The 25885-nt window shown below is 33.7% G+C and overlaps 1 protein-coding gene across 3 annotated transcripts in view; it reads left to right on the forward strand.

The window, feature by feature from the left end:
• Positions 1-25885, forward strand: part of LOC138707524 (uncharacterized) — a 737224-nt gene that overhangs the window by 342112 nt on the left and 369227 nt on the right. The window contains exon 1 of one of the 3 annotated variants that reach the window (XM_069837051.1): positions 12705-12886. The exons of 1 other annotated variant lie outside the window; for it this stretch is intronic. The gene's annotated coding sequence lies outside the window, so the exon portion shown is untranslated. Of the gene's footprint in view, positions 1-12704; positions 12887-25885 lie in introns of those variants that run through there. One more of the 3 variants, XM_069837053.1, reaches the window with a different exon arrangement.

A 25885-nucleotide genomic window follows, 5' to 3' on the forward strand; every position in this document is an offset into this window, starting at 1 on the left:
AATCTTTCGCTTGAGTTCATTCCCTCGCAACTAAAAGTAATATAAATAACGCCTACTTACTTACAAATGGTTTTTAAGGAACCAGAAGGTTCATTGCCGCCCTCACATAAACCCGCCATCGGTCCCTATCCTATGCAAGATTTTTTTGGTTGGTTATTTAACGACGCTGTATCAACTACTAGGTTATTTAGCGTCGAGAGATTGGTGGCAGCGAGATGATATTTGGCGAGATGAGGCCGAGGATTCGCCATAGATTACCTTGCATTCACATTACGGTTGGGGAAAACCTCGGAAAAAACCCAACCAGGTAATCAGCACAAGCGGGGATCGAACCCGCGCCCGAACACAACTTCAGACCGGCAGGCAAGCGCCTTAACCGACTGAGCCACGCCGGTGGCTATGCAAGATTAATCCAGTCTCTTTCATCGTACCTCACCTCCCTCAAATCCATTTTAATATTATCCTCCCATCTACGTCTCGGCCTCCCTAAAGGTCGTTTTCCTTCCGGTTTCGCAACTAACACTCTATATGCATTTCTGAATTCGCCCGTATGTGCTACATGTCCTGCCCACATCAAACGTCTGGATTTAATGTTCCTAATTTCGCCAGGTGAAGAATACAATGCGTGCAATTCTGCTTTATGTAACTTTCTCCATTCTCCTGTAATTTCATCCCTACAATAAGAACAAAATTTTGAGCCTCCAGCGCAGATCGTGTGCCGGTATCTACTATCAGGTTTTGTTTCGAAGCCCGCTAGTGTTGATCTCGTGGTGTATTTTTCCGGAGGATTTTCCAACTGTAAGGCGAACATCAGATAATATGTGTAATCCTCAGATTAAGTTCGCCGAATACTGTAAAATGAGGTAATACCGATATGGCGAGGTAAAACCGATTATGGAATGACTCTTCTCGCGTTCTCAGCCGGGTGAGTTGGAGATTTGCTTCCGAGCTTTCGACGGCTAGGTCTGCCATCTTCTTCAGGGAATGTCACTTCAGACCAATATACTGTACAGTAAAACCCCGTTTATCCGTCACCCTATTAACCGATTGGCGGATTATCCGACTGTCTTTATGTCGCTTTTTTTCTATATAGGAAGTACTGTACGTTATATTACCACGTTACTTTTTCTAGAGAGGGTTATTACAAGACTTCAGCCTTACACAGTATGGTCTACTATTGGAGTTGTCGTGCTGTATAAGTTCTATGTAAAATGACTTCCTTGCTTAAAAAAATCGTGTTGTGCTAAGTATAAAAAAGTACAAACAACTGAGTGGTTTGGAGAACGAGAAACTGTGACTCAATTTAGAATACGAGATTCGAATCTCAAGTGTGTTCAAATTGGAGTCTCAAGTGTGTTCAATTTAATAAAATTCAGGATAAAGTGTATAAAGTATGTAAATCTACGACACGAGACCTCCACTATTCCTATCTTTCCACTGACAGCCATTACAAGGAGTTTCTTTGACCCTTAAAAACCCGTTGTTAATAACCAAACTTAAATCAGTGAACTTCTGATCCACTACCTAGCGTGTTCAATAAAAGACCATGGAGGAAATTACAAAAGTATAAGCATTATTCACTAAATATATGAAAATATTTTATGGTAAGGATTATCCGATTATTTCGAGTAACCGTTCGGTCCAACCCCTACATTACTACGGATAATAGAGGTTCTACTGTAGTAGTTTTCAACAGTAATCTCACTAGAGGTTTTGATTTTATCGATAAATCTGCGAGTGGAACACGATTTAATTGACTATTACACGATTAGAAGAAAGTATATAAAGATTAGAAGTAACAAAGTACTCCAATACAATAAAATATTAATTTGCTTATGAAAATACAACTGTCTTCAAATGTATCAACTATCGAATCTGACGATGTCGTATCCAGGCCTTGTACACTGGTTTCTGACAAATAAGTATTATTATTATTATTATTATTATTATTATTATTATTATTATTATTATTATTATACCATCTCAACATTACGCTAGATGGCAGTAGTGTTTTATGATTATGTTTTCTTGTTACCGGTATCAGTTGTGCCAACTATGGAATCATCATTGAACTCTGTGGACTGTTACTAGTCAAGAAGGCATTGTTGATTCAGTTTCATTTTTATTAAAATGCAACATTCCACTTCAATTATCCGAATCCCAGTAATCAACGTCACTTGACAGATGATTTTCAATAAATCTTAATATTAAACAATCTCTGATACGTGACTATCCATAATATCATATAGCAGAAGCTATAACATAACCTAATTAATATACTGTACACAAGTGTTAGAAAAGTTTTAATTAACGACAATGACATAAAAAATAAACATGAATAATTTTAAAAGGAATAATTATTGAATGTACAATTTTCAAATTTTAATGTGGTTGGTGGTTCAATTGATGTTATATTGGACGTGTGCGTAATAGAAGTGAACTCGTTGATTTAGGCCTACATGGTATATTCAACTTATTCAGGATTTCCGAATGAATAATTTTAAATGGAATAATTATTGAATGTACAATTTTCAAATTTGAATGTGGTTGGTGGTTCAATTGATGATATATTGGACGTGTGCGTAATAGAAGTGGAACTCGTTGATTTAGGCCTACATGGTGTATTCAACTTATTCAGGATTTCCGAATGGTGCTCTTCATTTATTTGTAAATCGGATTTCAGAAGATGCATAGGTATGATTAGTGACTTTTATTAATTCTTGTTCTTGAATGCCAATGCGAGTCATATTTGAAACTGCTGTGCATCGACTGGAGTGGTTTGTAATTTTATATATATTTTTGACGTCCAGACCAGCGCAGTTTCAAATGTTGGCAAACAAAGAAACAAATGCTAGGGACGCGATAAAATTAAACAAATGCTAGGGACGCGATAAAATTAAACAAATGCTAGGGACGCGATAAAATTGTGCGATAAGCAGCCATGATTGGTTGAAATACGTCCTTTCGTACCGTTTTATTGGTCAAAAGTAGTATGACGTAGTAAGAGTGTAATAGTCAATGTAATATGCTTCAATTTTCGATGCTTTTCGCAATTTGCACAAATATTTTTTTCATTTGTGGTTTTTTACGACAATTACTTATTTTCTAGCTTAAACCCTGGAAAGAACCCAATGAGGCACTAGCTTCAGCAAAATTCCGGGTATGTGATCACCCGAATTACACTGTATATAAGACCTCTCCTCGGTTAATAACGTCCGTCACCAGAAATGGAACTCTGCGGTTGCATTTAGTAAACACATACGCTACGTTTAAGACAAATAGTAAAAACTTTGACGTACCTTCTTTTTTTTTTCCTGCTACAATCAATTGTGAATGGCGTATGCGTACACAAAGAAGGGAATTATTGTGAAAGATACTTTTATGAGCGTGTTACATTCAACGGATTGCGGCCATGAACTCGACTGTTGCTATGCGGAATTCGTAGTCCTCTGATACAGGCGTAACGGGAAACTGGAGTGATGAAATTCATTGCTGCGATATACAAGTTCCATAGAGTGTAATACGATGCCAATATCTTACTAAAGACGTCAATATCGAGAGAATGTTTCATCTCTGAGCTGATATAATCGACCCCCACGACGTCTTTAACATATAATTGTTACAGGGTAGTTGTACAGGGACATCATTTTATTTTTACTTGCATTTTTATTGTACCTGCATTTCTGAATGTACTTCACTCTCACCCCTTCACTAATGTCCTTGCTCCCGTCAGACACACAAACTTACGGCCGCTGTTGCATTCGAAGTCTTCAAGCAGTGAAGTAAACACTACAGTGTATAGTGTGCTTCATAAATATGATTGCGTTTTCTATAGAAGAAAGAACCTATATTGATATTATCGTACTAAAAATTATATTCAAGAAACGATAAATTCAATTTCAGAGAATATGCTTCAAAATGTTTTTAATAATATGCGTACTGAATTGAAGCCTACATTGTAATGAACGGCAGCCATTTTCAGCAACTTGTTTAAAAATTCAGATTAGCTTTTTTTGAATTGAGGTGGCTAGAAGCAAAGGAATGCTAGTGACATTTGTAATAACATGAGTTAAGTGCATCCAGTGTAAGCAAAAGTATCTAAAATTTTAGTGGCAAAGGGATATTTTAATCATCACACATTAAAATTTAAATAAAAATTTCACCGATTTTACGAAAGCTTGAATATTTAAACCCCATTTTCTCAAAAGTAACTTAAGTGCACTTACAGCCCTTCACTTATGACTCCCTCAATTTAAATGCTCTCTCTATATTGTATGTTAACACCAATAATGAATATGCTAAATAAAGTAGACATTACATAACGAACATAGCCGCCTGAAAAGTTGAGTTTTTGAAAAAAAAATGATACTACTCTACTGTAGTTTGATAAATTCCGTAAAAGTGATGATAAAACTGAAAATCGTAATATCCTATTTCCCTAGAACATAAATGGATACACTACTTTTCTCTCCTCCTATACCTAGTAAAATGATTTGTTTACATATTGCACTAGTAACATCAAACTCCTGTAATGGAAGGGGGCAACAGTGTTTCCGAGTATAGCCAGGTTAATGTTAAAAATGTTGGTAAAAATAAAGTGATGTCCCTGTATGTATGATTGCGTGAAATAAAGCTTTTGTCTGAGGGCCTTCTTTTGATCTTCAGAACATTTGAAGACTTCCTCAATAATGACAAATAAAGTGTAGAGAGCTGGGCATTGAAAAAAACAATATACAGGGTGAGACAAAAGACCGGGGACATAGACAATCTCCGTTATTAGTGCAGATAACGAAAAATGAAAAGAGGGGAAAGTTGTTGGAAGTATGTAGTTTTCAGTGTAATGTGTTTGAATTTTGAACGTAGAATACACCGTTGAGGCTGAACCATTTGTACGACACACCCGCCAGTCCCAGTACTACAAAATTAGTGTTCTTTTCCGCTATTTCTACCATATTTTAGATACGTAGTGTATCGGGTTAATTACGAATCGACGATAATGAGCTTTATTCATATTTTGTTATTTATTTGTTTCGTTTATTTCTTCATTTTTCATTAATTTGTTTACCTTTATTTCATTTATTTATGAATAATTAATTTAACAGGAACTTCTATAGTATTATATGGGACAAACAGTGCTAAAACCGGACAGCCGACTGCAGACCCCAATTTTCGTTCGATCTCCCTGTACGTACATGTTCTTTCATAATTTATCAATATTTTAATTTGATTTATTTTCCATTACTTTTTGTCTTATTTCTCCTTTTGTTACATGTTTACTAACATACGATGTGAACTTGAATTCTTGAATTAATTCAAACGTTGCATTTTTTTTGTATAAGCTTATTTGTTTGTGCGAGATCGTGCGTATTTGCTTGTTTTCCGCACAGAACCAATACGCGGTAAGTGTGAAATACCACATTCAGTATTCCCAACGTAACACATAACAATTTCCCTCTTCTTACCGCTTAAGCGCGACATTCATTTTACTGCTTTAGGCTTTTAACATATTATTTTTAGAGACGTTTAACATAGTAATAATTATAAATTGGAAACTTACCACTGCAATTTGACCTAAATTTCAATGTTAATTATTGTTTTTAAATATTTGCAAAAATTAAGTAAAATCTACTACTCCACGAAACTTATTGCATTCCTGATACAAGTAACATTAAGGAAGCCGTGAAAAAATCAAGAAGATTCCAGATGCCGATGTTATTACTGCAATATGTTATATAAATAATATTGTTAAAATATTAAAATGAAAAATAAATCATTACATAACCTTACCGTTTGTTTTAAGTTCGCATTTATAGACTGGGGGAAAAAAAAGACAGACGTATATCACGGGCCTGCTGGAGTATAGTAAACACAGAAAACATTTTATAGCAACAATGTTGAAGAAATATATTTTGGTGTTCCGAATTTGCCGTCATTAAACAGAAACCAAGATGGAGATTTCATTGCAACTAATTAGAAATTCGTCTTTCAGGTATGTAATAAACGATCTTCGCACAAAATAATGTACGATACACGAGCGGTATGTTTGTTTTCATGTTCTCGGAAATTAAAAACGCTCAACTACGTTTCGCTTTTTCAATCTTTTCCTCGACCATGAAAACGTCAACATACCGCTCTTGTAACGTATATTACTATTATACAGTAGTTAGTCTATATTAATATACAATGTAGTAACTTCTCAATTTTCTAGTAATTTCGTACAGCATTGCTGCATTAATAATTGAAGATCGTTAAACAGAGAACATAATAAAATTATTGTTGTAAGGTGTCAGAATATAGTTGTTAAAGGGATTTCAAAAGAAATCAGGATATGAACCGTTTATTACAGGTTAAGAAAATTTGACACTGCTGCTTCATAAAAGTGAGTTGAACTAGTTTTAAGGGGAGATAAACGTTTCACTAATATAATTTTAACATATTGTTTTTCCTCAGCATCTGCAAGTCAGGTAACCATAACATTATTAGGTTTTCTCTAACATCTTTAATTTTACTGCACGTAATAAACAGTTGTTTCTAAAACGTGGACTACTCTCAGACATGTAGAGTTGTTATGTTAATACAATTAATTCTTTATGTGCTCTGTATAAAATATATTAAAATTTGCATAATGATTTGTGAGATGGAAGAACAGTTGGAAGAAGGGGAGTTTGGCTTCAGGAAAGGAAAAAGGTACTAGAGATGCAATAGGACTTCTACGAACAATCAGCGAAAGATACCTAGAGAAGAATAAAAAAGTGTACGTGGTATTTGTGGACTTAGAAAAGGCGTTTGACAGAGTGGATTGGAATAAACTGAAGAACATTGGCGTGGATTGGAAAGACAGGAGGCTGTTCAGTAACCCTTATATGAAAAAACGAGTCAAAGTCAGGATAGGAGAAGAAACGTCAGAAGGAAGTGAAATAGGGAGAGGAGCACGACAAGGATGTCCTTTATCATCTACTCTGGAGGATTTAGTGAAGAACTGTTTTCAGAACATAGGAAGAGCGATAAAAGGAGGAAGAAGAATAAAATCTATAAGATTTGCTGATGATTTGGCGTTGTTAGCAGAAGAGATGATACTAAGGGTTATGCTACAGGAGCTAAATAACAGCTGTGAGCAGTATGGAATGAAGATAAATGCCAACAAGACCAAGACCATGGTCATAGGGAGAAAAGTAAAGAAGGTAAATTTGTGAATTCTAAATGAGGCAGTAGAGCAAGTGAACAGCTTCAAATACTTGGGGTGTATGTAACCAGTAACATGAGCTGCTGCTAAAAAGTCAAAAGTAGAATAGCAATGGTAAAGTAAGCTTTTAATATAAAAAGGAGCATCTTCTGCGGACCTCTGGAGAAAGAACTAAGGAAGAGACTAGTGAAGTGGTTTGTATGGAGTGTAGCATTGTATGGGGCAGATCCTGGACATTATGACGAAGTGAAGAGAAGCGAATAGAAGCATTTTACATGTAGATATGGAGAAGGATGGAACGTGTGAAATGGACAGACAGAATAAGAAACGAAGCTGTGTTGAAAAGAGTAGGTGAAGAAAGAACAATGCTGAAACTGATCAGAAAGAGGGAAAAGAATTGGCTGGGTCACTGGTTGAGAAGAAACTGGCTTCTGAAGGATGAACTGGAAGGAATGGTGAAGGGAGAAGAGTTCGGGGTAGAAGAAGATATCAGATGATAGATGACATTAAGATATGTGCATCGTATGAGAAGACAAAGAGGAAGGCAGAAAACAGGAAAGATTGGAGAAAGCTGGGGTTGCAGTGAAAGACCTGCCCTTGGGCAGAACACTAGATGAATGAAAATGAATAATTCTCAGACAATAGTAGAGATCATTGAATAATATTTTCAAGGTACATTCTCACATTATACATGAACAATTTTATACGAGGAAATTGTCAAATTTCAAATTAAGGAATAAGTTAAAATAGACGTGTAATTTTTCTTTCTGCTCACAAAATTTATTTATTTATTTTTTTTTATTTTATTGGGTTATTTTACGACGCTGTATCAACATCTAAGGTTATTTAGCGTCTGAATGAAATGAAGGTGATAATGCCGGTGAAATGAGTCCGGGGTCCACCACCGAAAGTTACCCAGCATTTGCTCCTAGTGGGTTGAGGAAAAACCCCGGAAAAAACCTCAACCAGGTAACTTGCCCCGACCGGGATTCGAACCCGGGCCACCTGGTTTCGCGGCCAGACGTGCTGACCGTTACTCCACAGGTGTGGACTTTGTTCATAAAAATGCAAAATAAATATAAAAATTGAAATTTCTAAAAATCATCAAACTAAATTGATTAGTAGTCTTTTAGCTTTCATTTAAGACAAGATTTGCGATTCTGTGATACTCTTGAGAGCAGATACATAATTTTCTTGATAATTTTTTGCATTTTTATGTCTGTGACTGTACCGCAAAGGGCAAAAGTGAAAATGTTGTATTTAAAAGGCTTTATACATTGATATGAAACTATGCTTCGGAAATAGAGGCTCTATTTAAAATAACATGAGAAAAGAGATTTCCTATAGATCCTTCCCCTTAAGATAGTCAAAATAATGTATTATCATTCTTCACGAATTTAACTGTAGTCATCTAAAGGCTGGTTCACAATAAACCGGGAACGAGAACCAGAATGAAAACGAGAAGCAGAGGACGTGAATATGAAAAATTTTTATTCACAATAAACCGAGAACGTAGACGACTATGCATATCGATATGTATGTCAATGACGATATGTAAAGTCGATATAACGGATTCTGATGTTATTTGTGTATAATTGACCAATGGCGTTCTCCCATTAGTACAAGGCAGCCAACATAAACTCAGGTTAATCAACTTCGAAATTTCAACTGAAACATTTAATTAGGTACGGTACTATAAATATGCCCATGCATCTTTATTATCACAACCTATTTTAAGTCTACTATAACGTAAAATAATTAGAGAAGAAACATTTGTAATAGAACAAAAATGAACACAACAGTAGTTATTGAATTGAAGCATGAATATGTAGTGTGTAATACAACCAATACAGTAATAAAATATGATTCGCTTCCGATCGGTGTTCAAAGCTGCAGCTATTGAAAGCCACGTATTCTCCTTCATTTTCTCATCTTTATACGAGGCGCGTCGGTTACCGTAAATGTGAGGATTTCAATATTAGAATCTCATCAAATAAAACTTGCTCCATGATGCACAGCACAGAACAAAATAATGCATAGGTTATGTCACAGTCTTCTTGCTACAAAATATACGACGACAAAATAGCTTTTAGATGGCAATAGAATGAATCTAATGGGCTGTGATCGGAAACGTGAACGCCAAAGTTGAACATTGGCCAACTCTCCGTTTCCGATCTCGGGCTCCGGCAAGCTTTTCGTTAATTGTGAATGCTCACATTTAAATGTAAGTTATACATTTTAACAATTTTACCGTTTTCGTTTTAGTTCCGATTCTCGTTTCCGGTTTATTGTGAACCAGCCTTAAGTCGACTGCCCGACATAATGTCTTCAAATTTGACCACCGATTGTAAGAAATAAAAATATTGATCAAATGGGAACAAGTTTTTTTTTTACAAACATTAGATATTGAACGTTCGTCATCTTCTCTGAATCGTTGTTGGCAAAACCGACCGATTGTGCCTTCCACGCGTCACTAGTCATATACTAGTCATATATTGGCAATGAATTACTTGTTCAGCACATTTATTACCTTTGTTGACCATAAACTCTACTTGAACTCGTCTGGAGTTCAGGCCTGGATTCCCGCGTGGAAGGCCAACGCTCTAGCTATTTGCCTAATGGTGCATCTGAAGAAACCTATTGTGTAACATATTTACAGCTGTGGCAAACGTTACAGATGTGAGATTCTTGAGACCTTTGCTAGATTAGATCGACAGAAAAATAAAGATATCTGGGAAACTCTCAAAGTTCAGAAAATAACACATATAAAAGTTAAATTAAACCAACAAAACTGGAAAGACCACGAACAAAGAATTAATACAGAAAGGAGCCTCTAGAAGTTTTCTCTAAATTGCCAATCAGTAGTAGAAAGGGATTTGAAGAGACCAAGTCATTAATATAATTATCAAGAACTAGCGAGGCAGTCCTAAGGCACCTAATCCTGTGCCGTTCATGATAATGATTATGATGACATATGATATAAAATGTCAGTAAGCAAAGAAATAATTGGAGTTTAAAACATTGTAGCATCCAACCTAAAAGCCTTCGATTTCAAGCATGAAAGTTATATATTTTTCTGCAAGTCACGGTACTACATCCTGCTACATTCCATATTGACCTGAAGAACACGTTCCTGTAGGTATCGTGAGTCACTATTTGGTACCTTCTATCGATTCAGCTACATATCATCCAGGTTTGACAGAGTCCGCTACTCCGTCCCCGTGGGAATTCCGCAGATTCCATTGTTATGCAAATCACGGTATTAGATCCTGCTGCATCATCGGTCGACTTGAAACTATTCAAAGATGATATATATATATAGAAAAAGGAAAGAAGGAAGGAAAGAAGTAAATAGACAAATAGGTAAAGATATAAATAGAGAAACAGATAAAGAAAGAAATACAGAAATAAAAGAAGAAATAGATAAAGAGAGAGGTAGAGAAATATATAAAGACAGAAGTAGACAAATAGATAAAGAAAGAAATAGAGAAATAGGTAAAGAAAGAAATAGACAAATATGTAAAGAAAGAAATGGAGAAGTAGGTAAAGAAAGAAATAGAGAATTAAGTAAAAAAGAAATAGAGAAATGGGCAAAGAAAGAAATATACAAATATATCAATAATAAATAAATAGAGAAATAGGTGAAGAGGTAAATAGAAGAACAGATAAAGAAAGAAATAGAGGAACAGATAAAGAAATAGAGAAATAGGTAAAGAAAGAAATAGAGAAATAGTTAAAGAAGGAAATAGAGAAATAGGTAAAGAAAAATTGTAAAAATAGGCAAAGAAATAAATAGAGAAATAGGTAAAGAAAGAAAAAGAAAAATAGATAAAAAATAAATAGTGAAATATGTACAGAAAGATATACAGAAATAGGTAAAGAAATAAGTAGATAAGTAGGCAAAGAAATGAATAAATAGGTAAAGAAAGAAATATAGTAATTGGTAAAGAAAAAATATGGAAATAGGTAAAGAAATAAATAGAGAAATATGTAAAGAAAGAAGTAGAGAAATAGATAAAGAAAGAAATATAGAAATAGGTAAGGAAAAAAATAGAGAAATAGGTAAAGGAAAAAATGTAGAAATAGGTAAAGACGTAAATAGAAGAACAGTTAAAGGAAGACATAGAGGAACAGATAAAGAAATAGAGAAACAGGTAAAGAAAGAAATCGATAAATAGGCAAAGACAGAAATAGAGGAATAGGTAAATAAATAAATAGAGAAATAGGTGAAGAAATAAATAGAGAAACAGGTCAAGAAATAGAGAAAAATGTACAGAAAGAAATACAGAAATAGGTAAGGAAAGAAATAGGGAAATAGAAAAAGAAAGAAATAGAGAAATAGAAAAAGAAATAAATAGAGAAATAGGTAAAGAAAGAGAGAAATAGACAAAGAAATAAATAGAGAAATAGGTAAAGAAAGAAATAGAGAAATAGGTAAAGAAAGAAATTTAGAAGTAAGTCAAGAAAGAAATAGAGAAATAGGCAAAGAAAGAAATAGAGGAATAGGCAAAGAAATAAATAGAAAAATAGGTAGAGAAACAAGTAGAGGAATAGTTAAAGAAAAAAATAGGGAAAAGGTTAAGAAAGAAATATAGAAATAGAAGGGATAGGGAAATAGGTTAAGAAAGAAATATAGAAATAGAAGGGATAGGGAAATAGGTTAAGAAAGAAATATAGAATTAGGTAAAGAAATAAATAGGGAAATAGGTTAAGAAAGAAATATAGAAATAGGTAAAGAAATAAATAGAGCAATGGGTTAAAAATTTAGAGGAATATGTAAAGAAATAAATAGAGGAATAGACAGAGAAAGAAATCGAGAAATAGGCAAAGAAGGAAATAGAGAATTAGCTGAAGAAAGAAATAGAGAAACAAGTGAAGAAAGAAATACAGGAATATATAAATAACGAAATAGAGTAATAGGTAAAGAAAGAAGAAGAGAAATAGGTAAGGAAAGAAGTCGAGAAATAGAGAAATAAATAAATATATGAATAAAGATATAAAGTAATAAATAAGATTCTTTACTTTGGTGGGTCTTAATGTAATTTCAAGACCCTGACTTGCATGAATGCCTCTTCCCGTCCCTAACTTGTAATACTGTATGTTCTGTTATAGTATAGATAGTATAGATGTATGCAATGGAGGTGTTAAGGAACTGTCCACTCTACCACATTACTTTCTAGCTTAGGTGTTTCATGATTTATGTAAGACTTATTGGTGTCACTTACATAGTTCAAAGTTGTCTTCGGACAGTTTACTAAACAACAACAGTGTTGGAATAATAGAAATCAATACATAGCATTAACTTCATTAATCGCAGGAAGTTTATTTCCGTGTCATTCACTTCCATAACAAAACAAAAATATTTCATGTCAAGTTCCGATTATGACGCAAGCAGACAGTTATAACAAGCTTTACTATACAGTGAAGAAATAATCACCTTCCAATGTCACGAGAAATCAGTCCGTCGTTATCTGTGTTTGCTCTCTCCTCCCCCACTCCACTCGTCACAGCAGCTGTACAGGCTATATAACGAGAGAAAACCACTGTCTAACAGAATACCCCAAGAGTCGGCTTAAAGTCGAGCGAGATCTTTTAACACCAGCTTATTATAGACGTGACAGAGAAGGAAAACAAATCTTACATATTTCACGGAACTGAAATACAGTTTGACGCTTCCCAGAAAAGAAGATAATTTCTCAGCAGGTAGGTGTTTCTTCAATGGGAGCTTGAAATCAATGTTGCTTAATAGTAATATGCGTTACAAGATAGGTATGTTGATGTTTTCATGTTCGAGGAAAAGATTGAAAAAGCGAAATGTAGTTGAGCTTTTTTAATTTCCGAGAACATGAAAACAAACATACCGCTCGCGTATCGTACAGTATTTTGTGCGAATATCGTTTATTACATACCTGAAAGACGAATTTCTAATTAGTTGCAATGAAATCTCCATCTTGGTTTCTGTTCAATGACGGCAACTTTGGAAAACAAATATATCTATCTTCAACATTGTTCCTATAAAATGTTTTCTGTGTTTACTATACTCCAGCAGGCCCGTGATATACGTCTGTCTTTTTTTTTCCCCCAGTCTATAAATGCGAACTTAAAACAAACGGTAAGATTATGTAATGATTTATTTTTCATTTTAATATTTTAACAATATTATTTATATAACATATTGCAGTAATAACATCGGCATCTGGAATCTTGTTGATTTTTTCACGGCTTCCTTAATGTTACTTGTATCAGGAATGCAATAAGTTTCGTGGAGTAGTAGACTTTACTTAATTTTTGCAAATATTTAAAAACAATAATTAACATTGCAATTTAGGTGACATTGCAGTGGTAAGTTTCCAATTTATAATTATTACTATGTTAAACGTCTCTAAAAATAATATGTTAAAAGCCTAAAGCAGTAAAATGAATATGTCGCTTAAGCGGTAAGAAGAGGGAAATTGTTATGTGTGTTACGTTGGGAATACTGAATGTGGTATTTCACACTTACCGCGTATTGGTTCTGTGCGGAAAGCAAGCAAATACGCACGATCTCCCACAAAAATATTTGTTCTATGTAATATATTCCGAAAGACGTAGGGGAGAAGTGGGTACAGTAAGACAGGGAGAACAGTGAGACATTTTTTATTAGATGGTAAATTTTGATGTTGAGATATTGGTAACAGTGGAGTTGTATGTTGCATGAGTAAAATAACAGTATTTTCATATTCGATTTGATTCTAGTTATAAAAGTGAGTGATGAAAAAATAATTCGTAATTTTTCACCCTAGAAGTAAAATTTTGGCTTGTGTTTAAAGAAGGTTATATTGGATATACAAATGAGATATAAATATGAATGTTTTCTTACCTAATACTGTGATACTTGAGGTTATGTTTGGCAAAGTTTCGTCTTTCTTGTTTTAATTTTGAAGTGATGGCGTCATTTTTAAATGAACTATGCGTAAAGGGAACAGTGAGACATGCCATTGAAGGGTACACTGAGACGTCTCACTGTCCCCATGTACCAATGATTTGCAAAAGGAAGCTGTAATTATATTACATTTACCAGTAACTAACATTAAAAATGAACATACTGGTAACCAATTTAGGAAATGTAGCTTAACATAGTGGATACATTACATTTTAATGTTTTCATAAATAAAAAATTATTCACAAAATTTAAAAAAATGTTAAAAATTAATAAAGAATTACATTAAATTCTTATAAACATAAGCTTTGTTGTCACCAAAAATTCTTTTCATTATTTCACAAAAGTTTGAAATGTCATGGAAAATTCACTTTTCCAAATGTTCCAGATGTTTCAATGGTTTCGAAGTCAGACATCAAAATGATTCTAAATAAGCCTACAGAACTTGTCAAGATAAAGAGACAGCAAGTTTTTGTTTTCTTTTGAAATAAATGTAAATCATTTCAATGTCCGTTAATGGACACTGTGGTGTCTCACTGTACCCTCCTGAATGGGAACAGTGAGACATTTGCATTTTTTGACAAGCACTTATTCTATATTATGTCCTTCATCTATTAACATTTTTGTTTATGTATTATTATACTCCGTATTTTAATGTCTATTTCTATTGCACTCGATTTTAAAAATACATCAATTATCACTTGCATACATATGTCTTAATATTTTGTGTCTCACTGTACCCACCACTCCCCTATATCAATATACAGAGTGAAAGGAGTATAACTGCATTAATTTTAAGGACAAAATCTTTAGGTTGTAAGTAACCAAAAAGTCGAATGTGATTTTGGTATTTGAATAACCGTTTAGCCGAAAAAAAAATTGTCTGAAATTTGAATCCCGTTTATGGTAAAACTATTGGATATTGAGACGTATGAGTGGTAAGATATCAACACGAAGAATACGCTTAAAAATATTCCTTTGTCATCTCTTCGAAAAAAGCTTCATTTGTGTAATAACGTGTAAAATTAACTGTTTAAAATCGCATTTGAATTGTGATGTAACCTTCAGGGAAATTTGGCATCGCTACACTTAAGGGTTGTTTGGCAAGTGTACACTGTTCATCTGTGTTCTTACCACAGTCTAGTATATACAGTCGCGAAGCTCAATACGTAGTAAATATGCAAACATTAGATAGTTGCTCACCACTAGGATCGCTAATATCGCCTCATTACAGGCAATGCAAAATAGTATATCTTATTTTATTTCAAGGAGTGCAGTTCGGTGATTCCTTTGAACACCCATTTACAGATTTATGACATTCTACACAACAGCTCTGACAATTCCATCCTGTCCCCTAATCCCAACATTGCACAGTTGTCACAATCCTGATGACCTTCGAAATTATGCAGTGAAACTGACGGGATTCTTGGAATTCGGAAACGATGCGGCAACTCTGCCTCCACGTGGATTTGAGGGGCACCTGTCAATTCTTCTGAACAAGGGTTGTGATTGGTTACTAACAAGAGAAGACAAGATTTCCGTCATAGTAAGGAAGACATTTATTTATGACAACCAATTAGTAGGGGGCAGTAGATGGTCTGTCGGCAAAGTCCTTTCTATGAAACTGCACTCCATGAAAAAAAAATAAAGTATACTGTCACAGTCTATTGTTTCTAGCACCCTCAAAACTCAAGCTTCGTGACTGTATATAGTAGACTGTGTTCTTACGTTGTATCTCAGCAGTAATAAGTCTTAGGCCAGTCTTTTCGTAGAATTCTAAAGGTAAAGTCAATAATTTACTTTCCAGTGCCAAAATTTACTAATCGTGAGTATCTAGATATGCTTTTAAATTGCGGGGAATAAAGACGGAATTCCCTTGAATCAGTAAGGCTGTATCATATGAGATTTCCTAACAGAAGAATGCCAATTTTATTCTAATTTCTTATTTGTTCTGCACAGAATTGATTACTGCCCAAGTTCAAGTGCAATTTATTTTTATTTATTGCAGTGTAATTCAGCTATAAATATGGACATGTTAATAAATTTTATTGTTTTTTTTTATTCACAACCTTTTAATAAAATAGTTCTACTGATGTTGAGAATAAACCTAATTATGTTTGCAAGGTTATTTTTTAAGTATTCTGTTGTCTAACTTCATCATCATCGTCCTTGCAGGTATTAGGCCTAGTGGCCTGTTACGGTCTCCATCCATCTTTTCAGGGGGCGTCCCAAAGATCGTCTTCCATGTGGTATATAGCGGAGAATTTGTCTTGGGAGTCTGGAACGGTCCATTCTATTGACATGGTTAAGCCATTTTTGTCTATAGTGTTTGAGATGTTCATAAATAGGTGTAATTTTCAATTCTTTTGTAATTAGTTCATTCCTTTTGTGGTCAAGCAAGCTGTAGTCGGGAGTCCTCCTTAGAAATCTCATTTCCACAGTTGTTAGGCGTTGAACATCTGAGTTTCGGATAGTCCAGGCCTCAGTACCATACATGAGGACAGGTCTTGCTAAAACTTTATATGCTCTTACCCTGGTATGTTTTTGGGTTTTCGTGGTTGTGAAAACCTGGTTGATGATTCTTAAGGTTCCATTAAAATGTTGAATATTTTCAGATATATCAGTAACAGGTAAATGTCAAATTATAACCTAAATATTTAAATGAGTGTACCTGTTCTAACGTATGGGTTCCAATGCAAATTTTACTCCTAACTGGCTGTTTACCTTTGTTTTGTTTGGGGAAATTTTCATATTGAAATTTCGTACTATTATATCCGGGTGATGTATTGAGTATTGCAGCTCGTCTTCATTTGTAGCAAAAAGAATCTGATCTTCTGCATATAATAATGTATCTAGAGTACAATTTCGGAAGAGCGGGATGTTTCCATGAATTGTTAGTCGCCAATGTCTGAAGATGGAGTTGATGTATATATTGAATAAAAGTGGTGAGAGGGGGCATCCTTGACGAACTCCACAGTTTATCGGTCTCCATTCGGTATGTTCTGATCCGATAGTAATTTTTGATAATATTCTGGTTATACAGGGACATCATTTTATTTTTACTTCAATTTTTATTGTACCTGAGTTTTTGAATGTACTTCACTCCCACCCCTTCTACTAACGAAGTTCAACCGTCCTGCACATAGATCCAAGACCGCATGTACAGTCATAGTAGCCTTACGGTCCAGTGACGAAAGAGCTTTCAATATTGAATCATTTTCGCACAGGTACTGTCGTCCATTTGCCTACGTCGCATCCCGGTTTCCCCCACCTGCTTTTATTCGCCAGCTAGTGGCTGGGCTGTCGTCTTAGCTCTTTTCTGAGAACATTAATTTCTGTTAGGAATTGGACGTCTACGTTATATTATACAACTGTTTAAAACAACTTAAATAAAAGGGCCTCGTTAAGTAATTAAATGTCACGTGATTTCCTCCCTTTCTACGACCCTACGACATAACCACTTGGACGGACAGTAGATAGTATGTCTGAGTAATTTTATCTTTTCGGATCGGGCAGAAGAAGATTGAATTTACAGTATGTAAGGTACTGTATAAAAGAGTAGGTACAGAATTATTTCAACATGAGTTACTAGTTACGAAGGACGAAACTGATAATTGGGATTAGATACAATAGTCTACAGTGCGATAATATACACATTAGAACTGAAGCCTGTATCGAAAAGAACGGCCACCATTAAAAGAAATGTGTTTATATATCCATATTATGATTATTTTTCAATTTAACTTCATTCTCTATATTGTACGCTTATGTGCTGTAGACAGTATAATATACACTGCATAATGAATACGTCCACATGGACAGCTCAGTTCATGAGTAAAAACACTTATTATTAATACTATACTGTATTTTGATTAAAAAAAACCTAATGAAAATGATCAAACTATTTTTTAATTAGATTTAGGCTTGCTGACATATTTCTTGTAGCTAAACTATTCCATAACCACCCTAGCCCAATTTTAAAGATGTAATTTTTAATATTCATTATTGCTTTATTTGTCGTATTATCAATTTGATTTAGTAAATATTGTTTCATCAACTTATTTTGCTCACTTTGGAGTCTTTTAATTAAGTATTTTGTGCTTCTGACTAATATTGTGCTCATGATACTATCCATTCCCATTTCTATTCTAGCAGCATTATTTGAAGAATTTGAACTAATATTTAATACTTTTTTACAATAAGTTGCTCTTATTCTATTTAATTTCATTATAGCTTTATCTTCTAATCCCCATATCTCACATCCATATAATAATCTAGCTTCAACCGTAGTGAAATAAATTCTATTAAGCATATTAACCTTGATGTTGGGCAATTTATACATAGTACAGTCTATAATCTTTACATTTTCCCTACCAACATTATATATATATTATTTATGTGATAAGACCATTCTCCTTTGTAGTTTATATTTATTCCGAGGTAAATGATCAAACTCAAAAGCGCGATATTTCCTAGTTTACGCAAATGGATGAACTACTTTTTTTCCCTCCTATACGTAGTAAAGTGATTTGTTTGTATATTACGCCAGTATCATCAAACTCCAGTTGTGGAAGGGGGCAGGAAACGGCGTTGATACAAAGGTATAGCCAGGTTCATATTAAAAATGTTAGTAAAAATAAAATGATGTCCCTGTATAATTCGTAAATTGTTTACTTAATTCTTAAAAATAACAGCGCTTGTGTGAATTTTCGTCTTTAGAAAACACACTGACCTTCAAATCAGCTGTTATCGATCGCCTCCTCACTGAAATACAAGCAGAAGCGAATTCTTTGTTTATTGCTACTGCATTAGTCTTCGTACTTCCGCAGCTGTAAACATAGCATTGCCCCGTTGCAACATAACCACCTTGAGTCTCTCAATAGAATTATATAATGTATATAGAGAAACGATTATTGGAACTTATCTTACACTTTTATTAATAGCTATTACTAGTTCAAGTTACTGAAATTAGACGCCTTTCATACTGTGTAGCTTCAAATGCTAATTCAGGCAAAAGACCAGGACATGCCTTCGAAAGGGGCGTCATTGCAGTTGACTTTCATAACACGAGATGCGCTGTTTAGCGTAGAAATAGAAGCCTCTAGAGGTTTTGTGATTTACTACGTAAATCAAGTTGCTGCTGCATTCAATAGAAGTAGAGTTAAAGTTTTTTTATTTGGAATCCTCTTGAGCATATGAAAGTATTTATAACTATGGGATTCTTCGAATCTAAGAGATGTTTTTTGCTAATTTATATGCTGTTTTGAAGATCATTCATTTTCGTTTCAAAGACTGAATGGAATTTTCAATTGTAGGCATTTACTTTTCTCAATATGGGTTTTGTATTAATTTAATTAAATACGTATAAACATGCTTTAGTGGATTTGTCAATTTGTGTTTGTGGAATACATAGGCTATATTTTATCTTAGAGGACTGATATTGAATTCGTTCTGTCATCACAGATGTGAATTTCAGTGTTGAAGAAAAGGAACGTAGCTATAAGAATTTTTGTTTTCGTATTTAATCTCGTTGTAGCTACTTTAATCAATGTATAAAGTGAATCGTATTATTTCTGATAACATGCATTGGATGTTAACATTAAATTAGAAGTTTTGAACCGAATAAAAAATGTACAAAACCATATGCCAAAAAGTCATAATTCTCGTCAAAATTAATGACATTTAACGGCTCTTATTGCTTCTTTTTGTGAAACGAAATTTTTCACTTTAAGGGAACAGACATGATTTTTAAAAAGAAATGTTGGTGCCATTAAGGCTAATAGTTTGGAAATTACATTTTTAAAATATTGACGTCACTGAAAAGGCTCCTTGGTTAAAGTTTTCAAAATTTTTAGTTCATATTTAATCAAAACCTTGAGAATAGTCATGGGAATAAAATTAATTAGCTTTTTGAGCTCAGTCCAAATAGAGAGTCACAATATTTTTTTCTAATTCCATGAATTTACTATTACAGCATATTTTAATCTAAGTGCAATATGAATATGCCCCTAAGGAACTTAATATTATTTCATAAAAATGATAATTAAATGTTATTTATCAAAATTTAATTGATTTCTGTGAGAACTTTCAGGCCAATTTGGCAGTAACTATTGTGCAAGGAGTTTTTTTTTTCATTCAATAAACTGCTTAAAATTTTAAAGTCGAGAAAACAGCATAAAATATTTTTCTCAACTCACGCACCGTCAATTTGGCAACATTTCATTTATTTATTTATTTATTTAGTAGATTTATTTCTGCTGGGAGAGTTAAGGCCATACTGGCAGAGTTAAGGCTAGATTATATGGCTAGATCATTTAAAAGAGTCTCAAATATAATTACGACCATAATAACGACACCTTAGTGTCCCCTTAGAAACTCCAATTGTATATATTCAGCGTGACCATGAATATAATTTTTCGAATGAGAGGAATCGGACATAAAATATGGTAACTGGCATTTTGGTTAAAAATGAGACATTTAGCGTATAATGTGGTATCTTACATTCTGCGTCTGATGGAGTAGTTAGGTTTGCAACATCTCAACAGATGGCAGAAGTATGCAGATTTTACTTTCCTGGTAACTATACAAACTGTTGCATGTATAAATGTTTACCTGTCTAATAATTTCAAAACACTATAACAACACTTACCATGTTTTACTCCCGAACCCCTCATATTATAAGTGTATTACATCTACATTATGTTGTATATTGCAAGCATCAAGAGATACGTATGTGAATTTGGAAGATGTTTGTATTTGTAAAAGTATTCTGATGTGAGGTCAAATGTTGCCACCTCTTCTTATGTATGCATCAAAAGAACTGGAGAAGGCTGCATTTTGCATGGTTCGGTGTTCTTAAACAAGATTGCAACAAGTCGAGACAACATCCCTGTCAGAACAGATGGAAACCTGTGTTGTGTTCCATTGCTGCATTTTGCATGGATTTTAATGTTAATTTCAGAAGACCTGTTGCTTACGCCTTGTATCGAATAGTGCAAGGCTTCCACGAAAGGAAACTGTTCTTCCTGCACTCCCGCCCCTAAGGCATATTCTGGAATTCAAAGGAAAGGAAATTCTTTCTTATGACTTTGGTAATTTGATTCTTCTGTCCCATGCCTCTCAACTCGGTGAGTTTGAAGGAAACTTTTAAATGCATTCTTAACATGATATGCGATTTCGTTCTCTACCTACTACTCTTAAGGCCTTCAGGCGAGTTTTCTTTCTCTTGTGTATTATAAAACACAAGTAGAAAGTACGTATTATCATATTGCTAGAACGACTTTGAAAATTCTCGACAGAAATATACGTTTTCGGAACCAGGAGCTCTTCTATTTAACTCAATATTCAATATTTTATTCCATAAACACTTTCTCGTTTTTCTTGCTATTTAAGATCATAATTAGGGATCGTATTGTGGCCTAGGACGTGCGAACATAAGATTACTTGTTCATAGATTATATTGACGTGACGCCATATTTGGCGCGTGCCACAGCTAACAGGGAATACTTGCATTTAGTTTGTGTTGCAGTTGACGTTCTATTCATGATTACGAATGAGATCTCATAGACTGTTTACAGTGCATTACAGTGACTATTTCGTTTATATGACGTCATTCCATTTTCGACCAATGAAGTGTAATGCAATTTTGAATTCCAACCAATCACAGTGACACTCTGCGATACTTTTTGCAGCTAGATTTATCGCTATTAATTTATCGCATGGTCGTTCTTTTGTTTAGTCGTTGTCGCCAACTTTTTCCCCGTAAATTGATGATCATGAATACATTAAGATGCAGCTATACGGTTAAACATTTCTTTCAACTTTAAAGCAATGAATGCAAGATTGATATTAATATTAATTAATATATTTACGCAGTGAAGACGACGTTCAAAACGGCGCTCCATGTAGACATAAACTCTTCATGCATCTTAATTTAACGTACGTTTTAAACTTGATTCTTTCAATATTCTTCCCAGATTGCATGCATACGCGATTGGAATATTGAACTGTGTAGATGCAGCCTTAGTTCCGTTACACACTACAGCGAGAATGCGTTTGTTGAGCTATAAAAAATGCTTTCCTGTAGCACGTAGTTAACGGTCGAAATAAGGCACAGCTGACACTGGTCGTGCTCACACAGGTAATCTAACCTATAACTGTAGCCTATAAAATACATCTTTATCTTCCTTCCAATTCCATGTCCATTGTAGGCTATCTGAAAAAAATTACATTCATTCATTCATTCATTCATTCATTCATTCATTCATTCATTCATTCATTCATTTATTTTATTCCATAGATCTTACATGAGCAATGAAGCTTTAAGATGTGGAACATGTCAACATTTTACAATATTACAATTACAATTTTTACAAATTTTTATAGTTTTACAATTTAGTAATTTTCTACAATTTTTACAATGTTGTACAATTTTTTTACATTTTGGCGAGATGTAGTGAGATGAAATGAGGTCCGAGGATTCGCCAAAATATTACCCGGCATTTGCCTTTTCGGTGGGGGAAACCTCGGAAAAACCCAACCAGGTAATCAAATCAAAGGGGGTAATCAAATCAAAGGTGTTGATGCCAAGGACTCGCCATAGACCATCCGGTTTCAGTCCCACGGCTGTGGAAAACCTCGGAAGAAACCAAAGTCCAAAGGGGGATCCAACCCAAGCCCGAACGCAGCTCCGGAACAGCAGCCCAGCGAGTCTGCCGACTGAGCTAAATCGATGGCTCTACTAAAAGTATACAATACATAGCCAATCAGATTATTAAATTTACAAACGCAAACGATCATTCATAAGTTGAGCTATATTATAATACAAAACAATTTAATTAAATTTAAGGTATAAACAATTCAACCAGTTGTGATATACAGAAATTGATAATACATATCATGCAAACTACTTCAAATTACAAACACAAACAATTTATCAGTAGAGCTATATAGATTACTATTCAATTTAAAGGCTATACAATTCATCGGCCAAAACTATACAAATATATACAATACAAAGTAGCATACTTTCATTAAGCTATACAAATTTGTGCAATTAATATCAAGTAGATTAATTCAATTTATAATCATAAACAATTCATCAGTTGAGCTATACATATTACCATTCAATTTACAGTAGGTCTATATATAATTCATCAGTAGAGCTACACAGACTAGTAATCATTTTAAGAACATATACAATTCATCAGCCAAACTATACAAACATATACAATCAAATTAGTTCAATTTACAAACTTATTTTCGTTAAGCTATACAATTCATATGAAGTAGATTAATTCAATTTATAAGCTTAAACAATTCATCAGTTGACGTATACAGTACATACAATTCATCAGTTATGCTAAACAAAAAATACAATACATAGTAAACAGATTAAGTCAATATAAAAACATATTTTAGTTGAGCTATATAAAATTGTACATGTCATTTAAGTAGAATAATTCAATTCACAAGCATAAACAATTCATCAATTGTGTAGAAGGTATGAGTATGTAGAAATTTGGTTAATTCTTTTCTGAACCTTTTCTCGTTGTTCTTCAAATCTTTAAGATTATTAGGCAGTGCATTGAAGACTGTTATACATGAATAGCGAACTCCTTTTTTAAAACAGCTTAGACTAACAGAGGGTAGATGAAGATCTGATTTATGTCTTGTATTAAAATGATGAATGTCTTGATTAGTACTGAATTTATCTTGGTTCTTAATATACAGCATCATTAGGGAAAGAATGTATTCACAAGGTAAAGTCAAGATTTCTAAGTTTCGGAAAATATTTTTACATGAGGTCCTTTTATGCACACCGGCCATTATTCTTATAGCTTTCTTTTGTAAAACAAAAACGTGTTTAGCTTCAGACGAGTTACCCCAGAATATTAATCCATATTTCATTACAGAGTGAAAATATGCAAAGTATGACATTTTAAGTAAGTTTATATCACCAATAGTAGATAAGGATCTTAATGCATAACAGGCAGAGCTCAATTTACGAGTAATACATTCTATATGCGTTTTCCAGTTCAAGTGATTATCCAATTCAGATTAGATAACTGCGTTTTCAACAATTCTTCATTTAATTAATGTATTAATCAGGTTACTGTAATTATATTATAAAATTTTAAATTAATTCATGATTTCAGCAGATAATGAAAATGTATATATATTATAATAATAAGAGAAAAGTGCAGTACATATGATTAACATTGTTAAACCTGTATTTCGCTTTTCGCAATTGGCATTACTGAATAATAACATCGAATTTCTTTATTTCAGTAATCGATATTCATCTATTTCAACTTCAAAATGTCTGAATAGGTTAAGTATTCGTAAATATACAATTATTAATATTTTGTGATCGAATTTTAGGGATATATTATTTACATTTTTATTTTATTCACGAAATAGTCCTAATAAATGTCACTCGAGGTCTGAGATTTCCCAGATAAAAATTAATACTGCGGTGATCTTTCGTACAGTTTAAATTATGTATTCGTTTATTTAATTAATTTATTTTTACTGCTAGAATTAAGACTATACGGCATTCTCTTCCGTTAAACCAGTAAGCTCTTTAAAAATGCATAGCAAATATAGATAACAGCAACACAGAAAACAATTGAATAATAATAATAATAATAATAATAATAATAATAGTAATATGAGCACTTATGTATTAGCAGCCTTAGAGCAATGAGACCGGTGAATTCGTTAAAAATTACGCTCCGGTATTAATATTTTAAGACTTAACAAATATAAAGTTTTTAATCAGAATATTTTTATTGTTTTTGCCACTGTATACCGTAATGTTTAATAATTAATTACATTTTTGTAGTTGCTGTAGTTTGTGTGGATAGGAATTACATCTTAGCTGTATAAAATATTATTTTTATGTGCTTGAAATTGTATTTTAAGTGCCTGAAAGTTAGTTTTTAAGTGCCCAAAAATCCGAGCTCTAATGATCAATGTAGACCTACATTTCTGTGGTGTTTGGGTAAAGGGAGATAAGTCATAAAAATGAGTTCGGAGATGAATGAAAATTAAACTTGGAACCCTTATTACAAATAATTTTCTACACAAATAAAACACATCAACTGCTTGTATTCTTTGATTTTTGCACACCCACTTGTATAATTTAGTAATTTAACTTGTGTGTTCATCTGGGGAACAAAATTCCACCTGGACAAAAAAATGACTTATACCCCTTTACCCGAACACCACAGATTTATTATCATAATGCAAATAGTAAAATATAGCGTATCCTAGTGTACGTAGTGTAAATAATATAAGTTGTAAATATTAGTGTAATTTTTTTAATTTCTTACATTTTCTTCTGCCCAGTTTGACCAAACAGGAGTCACGTGGGCAGACACGCACGTCACCCGCTTCAGTAAAAACTCCAGTAATACTTTAACCTTGTATCCTCCTGAGACAAAGTACGGTGCCTAGTCATAATATAACTAAAGGTTTGAGAGTAAGGTGTACGACCTTCGGAGATTCCGAACAGAGATAAGGAGCCAGACTTCAGTTTCTATTCATAAAGTTGAGGACTTTGTACAGGAAAAAGATAAAAACACTCAGTAGGCGATATTCATTCCGTATTGCTAGACGAAAGAAGCTTTGCGACAAGAGGTTTAAGGCAATGGGAGGCAACGTAATTGTTGCCACGCTAGGGTTCGGAGATTGTCTCTGATAATTATCAGTTATAACTGGTTTCTGTTAAGGGTCGGCCTCATTTGTATCCTTTGTATTCCGAGGGCTGAAAAATCACC

Source organism: Periplaneta americana, chromosome 10 (genome assembly GCF_040183065.1).
Source record: "Periplaneta americana isolate PAMFEO1 chromosome 10, P.americana_PAMFEO1_priV1, whole genome shotgun sequence".
NCBI lineage: Eukaryota > Metazoa > Arthropoda > Insecta > Blattodea > Blattidae > Periplaneta > Periplaneta americana.